The sequence below is a fragment of the Girardinichthys multiradiatus genome, chromosome 15 (genome assembly GCF_021462225.1).
Source record: "Girardinichthys multiradiatus isolate DD_20200921_A chromosome 15, DD_fGirMul_XY1, whole genome shotgun sequence".
Classification (NCBI taxonomy): domain Eukaryota; kingdom Metazoa; phylum Chordata; class Actinopteri; order Cyprinodontiformes; family Goodeidae; genus Girardinichthys; species Girardinichthys multiradiatus.
Window position 1 is genome coordinate 24,863,518 of NC_061808.1, and position 8,197 is coordinate 24,871,714.

Genomic DNA, 8,197 nt, shown 5'->3' on the forward strand with positions numbered 1-8,197 from the left:
TGAGAAATCACATTAAATCACAGGTATGAATGTAGTCAGGTTAAACAAGGACAATGGAAAATGACAATATGTGTGATTCCTTGGTCTTTTTCTGCATTTATCTACTTCCAATGGCTCACCCTTTCCACAATATAGAAATGTTTTCGTTAACTATGGAAAATTCTTAATAAATATGTCACAAATATTAACAGTGTACAATGAGATGAACCAAAAGTATTTTGGTAAAACCTTACTGATCCTGAATAGTGTAGATTAAATAAAATGTACCATTAACCTTTTTGTTTGCCTGATTTCTAAAGCTTCTTCGGCACACCTCTGGAAGTTAGCTGCTTTACCACTAGCATGATTGTAGAGGGTGGATATGATTTTTACTGAACTGATCAAGAGTCAAATAACATGCATTCCATTTGTTGATTAAAACTTTACAGAATATATCATCGCAGAGCACACACAGGAGTCTGGGAGTGAGACTTCAAGCACTCTCTCCCAGTTCTAGCATTTTATAGCGTGGTAGGTGTGTTGGATGTACCGTATTAACCTTCTTACTATTCTGCTGGATACGCAAAAGACTGGTTGCACCCTAGTTTAAAACCTGAACCTTCACATACCTTGGTTAAGGCCAGGAGCAGAGTTGGTTGCATGAAAAAAGTCACACAAACAATCATTCACAAAAATAACAAATTAAATTTTAAGTCACAATTTGCAACAGATTTGCCGATGCTAATATTCACACTTTTCTGGCACAAGAAAAAAAAAAAAAACCATTTGGTGTGGTTTTGGATAACTTCACAAATCTTGTGTTTATTTTTGATAGTGAATTATTAAACAAAAACAATTTGAAAGTTTGACATATGATTTCCCAATAGACATCAAAATTATTAACTAAGTCCTGTTGTTGTTTTTTTTTTTTTTTTTGCTAATATTGATGGGTTTGATCTTCTACATACATCAACCCACCCTACACAACCCATGTGACATGCCATTACACACTACTTATTTTAATTCCAGGCCCCTAACCGTCACACCAGGAAATATGTTGTAGCTTTTATGTGTCATGTTGCACAGATGGCGGGGGGGGACTGTGCATAGCAGCTGAAGTCTCAGTGGACGGATTCTTTGGTTTTGATCCTAGCTAATTATTGAGAATCCCTTATTGAGAGCAATGGAAACTGGAAAGTTTCTGGGAAGGGGACTCTCTTGTCTCTGTGCATGCAAAAAACAAAAAAAACAAAAAAAAAAACATGATGTGTTGTGTGTGCTTTGATAGCAGGTGTGTGTATGTGTGTGTTAATCAAAGGCCCTAAAATTTGATCTCTCAGTGGACTCTACTCTGCTACAGAGGTAGCAAGGGAGGGCTTTCATACCATTGTTTCAGCTATCCGCCATTAACTCCAAACACTGGGAAACTTTAATTAAGCTGGTGCCGCAGACTTAACTGTAAGACTTTCACCTTTTTTTTCTTTGCTTCTACATATTTCACTGAGCCACTAAAAGAAATTAGCTGCGTAATTTCCAAATCCAATTAATGTCAATATTAATACACCACAATCTGCTTTCCTGTGTTCCCTTGTCTTATGAAGCTATTCTCTTTTGTGGCTCGACTGTTAGAGGATACCAGACCACGTAGGCTCAGCCGGATGTATTAAACAAGGGTTAGGTTGTAATATGTTTGATTATTTGGAGGAGTTTATTATGCCGTGTTATCCTGTTAGGGTGATGATGTTGTGGCTGCGGAGCAGTAATCCAGACTGTTTTGTAGTTCAACAAATGGAGTTTCCCCCTGTGGATGCTGTCATCCCACATCATGATTTTAGTTGGACAGGCCCAGCATGGATGTAGGTGGATGAGATGATTACAGACAAGGTAATCTGTTTAACACCTGTCATACAGGGCTCATCCGCTGCCAGGGAGACATCTGCTCACTGAGACAGTTGTGGGAACCTAAACCTACCTCTGACCCATCATCTCTCTATTTGCTTTAACAAATAAATAAATATAACAAATAAATGCATATAAATAAAGGCTTTAAGATTCCAACAAATACCCTTAAAAGCCTTTTATATCTTGGAATGCCAGAGCACACTTATATTTAATACTTTTTTTGAGAAAAGTGCCAACATCATTAAAAGATGACAAACATACAAAATACATGTATATATATAGATATAGTTATGAAGATGCAAAGGCCATAGAGAGATTTCAGTCAATAGATGTGCAAACCTGGTGGAGACATATACCCAAGGGTTGCAAGGGTCAACCGGGGTCACTGCTCCAGTGTGTTACATAGTGATTACAAATGTTCTCTTCAACCAGCTGATCACTTGATTCAAGGCATATGGCAGACCTGTTTTTCATGCACAGAATGTCTTCCTAATAATACACACTGGACAGGTGGTATAGAAAAGTGCAGAGACAGATCACTGAACTTATTGCAGGGCGATTTCTCCAGTGGTGATCATGTTTAAAATTAGGATACAACTAATAAGGTGTCCCACACCAACAATATAAAGAACCCCTTTGGAATAAGAGACGCACATTTTATGTGTATTGCTCCCTATGTACCCTGCTGGGCTCCACTCTGCACCTCCTTTGATTCCACGGTGTCGACTTGATCTTTGAAAGCTCACACGAGTGTGGGACATAACCGGCTTTGATTAATGATCTTTGAGTGGCAAGAGGCAGCTGGCTTTAAAAGGGACCTTGTCTTTTTACAGAACATTTATGCACATGAAGCGAGTGGTTCCTATCTGGCCACCGCCTTGGAAAACTTTCTACAGGCTCCCACTCGAGGGAGAAACAGCGGTGACTAAGTGGTTTCAGGCCAAAGTGAGACACCTCTCCGCTGCGTGACCGATAACTGCCTCGAGGTGCTGTCGCTGTAATTCTCTGTAAATGACAACTAATGAAGATAGTACATCCTCTGATTATTTGGTGTCTTTGAGGGCTGTCAGATGATGCAAGCGCATCGCTTTCACTTGTTTGGGGGAAAACTCCTTTTTCATCCCGCAGGCGCATTCAGCGGTTCGGGATGATCGCGCTCCTCTCTCCTCTTCTGCTGCTGTATCAAGCACACGCTCAATTAACACAGCGTGAAAGGTGAGAGCCGTTTTGAAAACATTTCTCATTACACCTTATCGCTGGGCCACAGAGGGGGGCAACACGAAGCAAATTAGAGGGGTTGGATGAGAGATGAAGAGCAAAGAAAGGAGGGAGAGCGCCGGAGACATCAAAGTGTTCCTGCTCCATTTAAATTGAGCGATCTTGTGTGAAAAGATCCACACTACACAAAGATTAACCCTACCCACCCCTCCCACTTGCACATACAGCTAATAACGCACCCACATACCCTTGGATTTATGTGTCAGGGGTTAATAGCTGTGAGCAGGAGGACACTGGGGGGTTTGTGCGGGGTGTTGCTGCAAAATGCCCGTGTGTGTGCTTGTGTTCACGAGGAGGCAGAGATGTTTGTGCGTGAGAGAGAGGAGAGTTGGAGATCAAACAGAGAGAGCATGAGAGGCTCAGTTTCATCATGGAGTGACAGACTGACACCAATCCCACGAGCAGCGCCGCTGGAACAGACCTGCCAGCGCTCTTACAGGGAACACACACACACACACACACACACACACACACACATACACGCACACACACTCACAGGGGCTGGGAGCTGATCTGTCTCCTGTTTTCTGCCAGTTTCATCATGTCCTTTACCGAGATGCACATTTGACTCGTTTTCTTTACATCGCAGAAGTGTTAAGCTTGTGGAATATTTGCATATGTGGGCTTTTTTTTTTTCTTCTGTTTGTCCTTCTGCTGGAATATGTTACCTGCTGTTGTGCATTTCATTAAAAAAAAATGTGTGTGTTCGCTCCCTCTGTCTCGCCCCAAGTTGTCTTCCCCTGAGGTGTGTGCCTGCTCAATCCCACCCGGTGGATTAGTGACGTCGGTGGAGCTCACCCTCGCCCTCCGATAAGGGCGTGCGCCGCTCCCCGCTTCCTGTGCTCAATTTCAGATAGAGCTAATGGAATCTGTCCCGCGCGATTGTAATGCGAACGAGACTCATTTTCCACGGAGCTTGGAGCTGTCAGCTTGGCAGGGTGGTGTCGGGTGGTAGGCGGGTGGTGGTGGGGAGGAAGAAAGGAGTACCGACAAGGAAAGGGTTGATGGGACGGGACTATAGGAGGTAGGAGAGGATGAGGTGGTGTATTGTGGCGAGCCTTTTTCCTGCTAAGGCACAGGGGCGCCTCCAGAAAGTTTTGGAAGGGGAGGCAAGATGCGTTTCACTCATGACCCAACCTGGATCACCCAGGTGGCACATCAAACCATAAGCCATAATAGACACACTGGATATTTCAAATTATTTAAATTCAAAAAACCTTAATTCATCCCAAAGGGGGATTTAATGTTGTTGTAGCCCATATTATAAAGGTTTCTACAAAAAGCCATTGTAGATGCTGATGGCAGGAAGGATTTCCTGTAGCGGTCCTGTAGAGATCTGAAGAAGCCTCTGACTGAAGACGCTCTGTTGATATACAACAGTCTCATAAAGAGGATGCTCAGGGTTTTCCCATAATGTCCTTTGTTTTTATGGAGAATCCTTCTTTGCACAATGATCTCCAGAGGAGTCCCCAGAACAGAGCCAGCCTTCTTTATCAGCCTGTTGAGCTTTTTTAAGTCCCTGGCTCTCATGCTGCTACCCCAGCAGATGATGGCAGAAGAGATCACACTCTCCACAACAGACATATAGAAGATATGCAGCATCTTTCTGCAAACACTAAAGGTCCAAAGCTTCCTTATGAAGTACAGTTTTGTTAGGACTTCATAAGCTGTTCCCTGCTCTACTCTGTCCCTTCTTGAAGATGGCTTCAAAGTTGCATCTCCACTCCAGTCTGTTGTCCATGTGAACACTGAGGTATTTATACTCCTCCACCACCTCTACTCCTTCTCCCATGATGGAAATAGTGTTTGGCCTGTTCGTGTTTCTCTTTAAATCTACAATAATCTCCTTTGTTTTATTCACGTTCAGGATGAGATGATTGTTGCCACACCATGCCACAAAGCAGTCCACCAACCCCCCCTTTACTCAGCCTCTTGTCCATTTCTGATTCACCCCATGACTGCAGAATCATCCGATGATGTGATAAATTAATTTGGTTCTGTTCTCTTCTGTGGTGGACACTGTTTGATTTATGTGGCGCTGTGACTGAGATTTTTCCCAAGATGCAAAGAAAGTCCAGTTACTCTGTGTTGCACTTTGTCCAATTGTTCAACAAATTGCTTTTTTTTATTAAATCAACTTACAGATTTTATATAGAGTAAAAAATATTTACACCCTGAAGAGTTCATTTTTTTCCACTGTTGTCACATTTAAATGTTGCAGATCAATTTAACGTCAGACAAACTTAATCTGAGGAAATACAAAAACAGTTTAAGTAATGATTTAATCTATGAAGGGAAAATCTAAAAACAAAATGGTCCTATCTGAAAAAATAATTATCACCCATGTTAAATCATGAATTAATTGTTATTAAACATGTTTTGTTAGTTTAATTTCATACTTAGGCCTATACTGCCTGACTTGTATAATAAAGAAATCCCTCAGATAGAACCTATCTGACAACATGAAGTAGGCTAAAATATCTCAAAGAACCACACATCATTTAAAACCTGGATTTGAAGTTGAGTATCTAATGTTTGTGTACCAGTCGACTGTAGTTATGATGTGTATGTGCATCCAGTGTTCATACCCCAAGGGTAATTAAGACAAGCTGTCCTAAACCTTTCTAAGCTTCTGCAGAAAAAGAATCTGAGCCAGATATTCTCACAGAAGAGACGGTGTCTCTAATCACATCGAGTGTAGTGACTTCCTCCTTCCACTGCCCTGAAAGAGGACAGCGTAGGAACCGCCAGCATCCCAAGCTGCTACCAAGAGTAATTTTCTTTGTTTATCACCCACCAAGTAACTGGTGGTGTCTGGGAAGAGAAAATTAATTCAGGACAAAACTGTCAAAATATTGTTCATTTTATTGCGTTTTGCTTGTTTGTGGTGCTTAACTATTCAAGTGTTAGCAGGCTACGTGCTAAGCTAACACTAACGGGTGCTAACAGGCTTCTGAGCCTTGAAGCTAGCTTATTTGTTTTAAATTGTGTTTTTAAGTTCGAACAAACTTTACTTCAATGAGTTTAAACACAGATCACCTGTAATGCGTCGTCAGCGCTCATACAGACATTAATATTTATATTAATGGTAGTTAAAGGTATGTGTGTGGCTTGAAGGAGTTGATAAACAACCTTTGATAACTAAACCGTGCTACATCCACACAACTGTCCATTCGTTGGCCGTTCGTACGCCATTTTGTGAGAGGCTATAAACATTCCTTGCTGCCAATTTCAGTAGTCCATTAGTCCCTGTGATGCCTAGTTAACAACATTAAAACATCAATTGTCTAAAAGGTTATTGATTTTTAACTTGGCAAATAATACTTGGCAAATATTATTTTATTGAAATAATATTTTACTTTCCCTTCTGATTTGCAATGTGAACTGGTTGTTTGAACCCATACAAATCTTGTTCCTAATTAGTTCAAAACTAACTGGCCTCATTCCAACTTCCAACTAAATGAACATATTCATCCTGAACTGTGATATCATTGCATAATTTTACCGGTTTTGATTTATCCCTTTGTACCGTTTTTTGTAGCTTATCAGTTCTCCCTAGTCTTTAATTTTTGCTTAGTAGTTTCTGTGGAATGTTGTTAGTATAGTTTAAGAATTTGTTGACTGAAATATTTTAACTTAGAGGAGAAAACTAATACAGAGAATGGAGATGAATAAAAACCCCAGGAACAGAGAAAATTCAAACAACTAAGAATCACAACAAAGTACTTTACAATAAAAACTGGCAAAAACCTTCCACAAAAGATAAAATGTAAAAGAAAAGATAAAACAGTATACGCATAACATTATATTTAGAACCATTATTTAGAAATTGAGAAAACAGGGAACAGTGGTGAACCTTAAAACAAGAAGGTGGGTTTCCAAAATTACTCCACGATCCATTAAATGCCCCTTTTCCATGGACTCCATGGCTTTCTTGGTACATGCTCTTCAGCAGGTCCCACTGGGGCTGAGCAGGGTTGAAATGTGACATGAACAGACTGTTGTTTGCTGATTGGCCATTAGCGTGGTCAGCCCTATGTCAGAAGCATGAGAAAGTGTTTGCCGAGGTAGTGGAGAGATTAACAAGCTATGAATTTTACAGTACCAAGAAAAGCTCAAAAACCTGAAGAGCGACTACCAAAATATTAACAACCACAATGGCTGAAACGGGTCAAACTGAAATCCGTGGCAGTGTTTCAAAATCACCATTGCAGCACATGATGTGCGAAACTTATTTCATGTTTGGTAAGGTCCCACCAAACCATTCAGCAGCACTGGTTAAAAGCGCTACAGAAGACCAAAACCACTGCTGAACAATCCTCATACGTTTGGGAAAATTTACTGTGGTCTGATGAGACAAAAGTAGAACAAACAAACATGGTGATGGTAGCGTGATGCTCTGGGGCTGCTTTGCTTCTTCATGACCTTTGATGACTTGCTGTAGTTGAATCTTTTCTCTACTAGAAAATGCTCACTGAGAGTGTCTGGTCGTTAGTTTGTCACCTTAAGCTCAAATGCACTTGGGCTATGCAGCAGGACAATGATCTAAAGCACACCAACAAGTCTTTTTCCAACTGAGGTTTTGGAGTGACCTAGTTGAATTCCTAAATTTAATTTAATTGACTTGCTGTGGTATGTCCTTAAACAAGCTGTTCATTCTCTAAAAACCTCTAATGTGACTAAATTTTAATAATTCTGCAAAGAAGACAGGCCAGGATTTCAGCACAGCAACATAAAAGACTCTTTGTCAGTTATTGCAAATGCTTAATACTGCCAAGCCTCGCACAATCAGATTTACCAACTAAACAATCGACCTGATTTCAACATTGTGCCTCAGAAAACAAAAGCTTATTTTTTTTCACATTTCTCAACTTTAATTGATTCTTTTAAATGTTTTTTAATAAATCTGATATACTTTTTTTATACAGACATTTTGCAATGACAGCCAATCTGACAACTTCCTTTAGGAAGTTCAGATTAAGTCATTTAATCCGCGATCTAACCTACTGTACTTAAACTGTCTACATACAGAATGGTA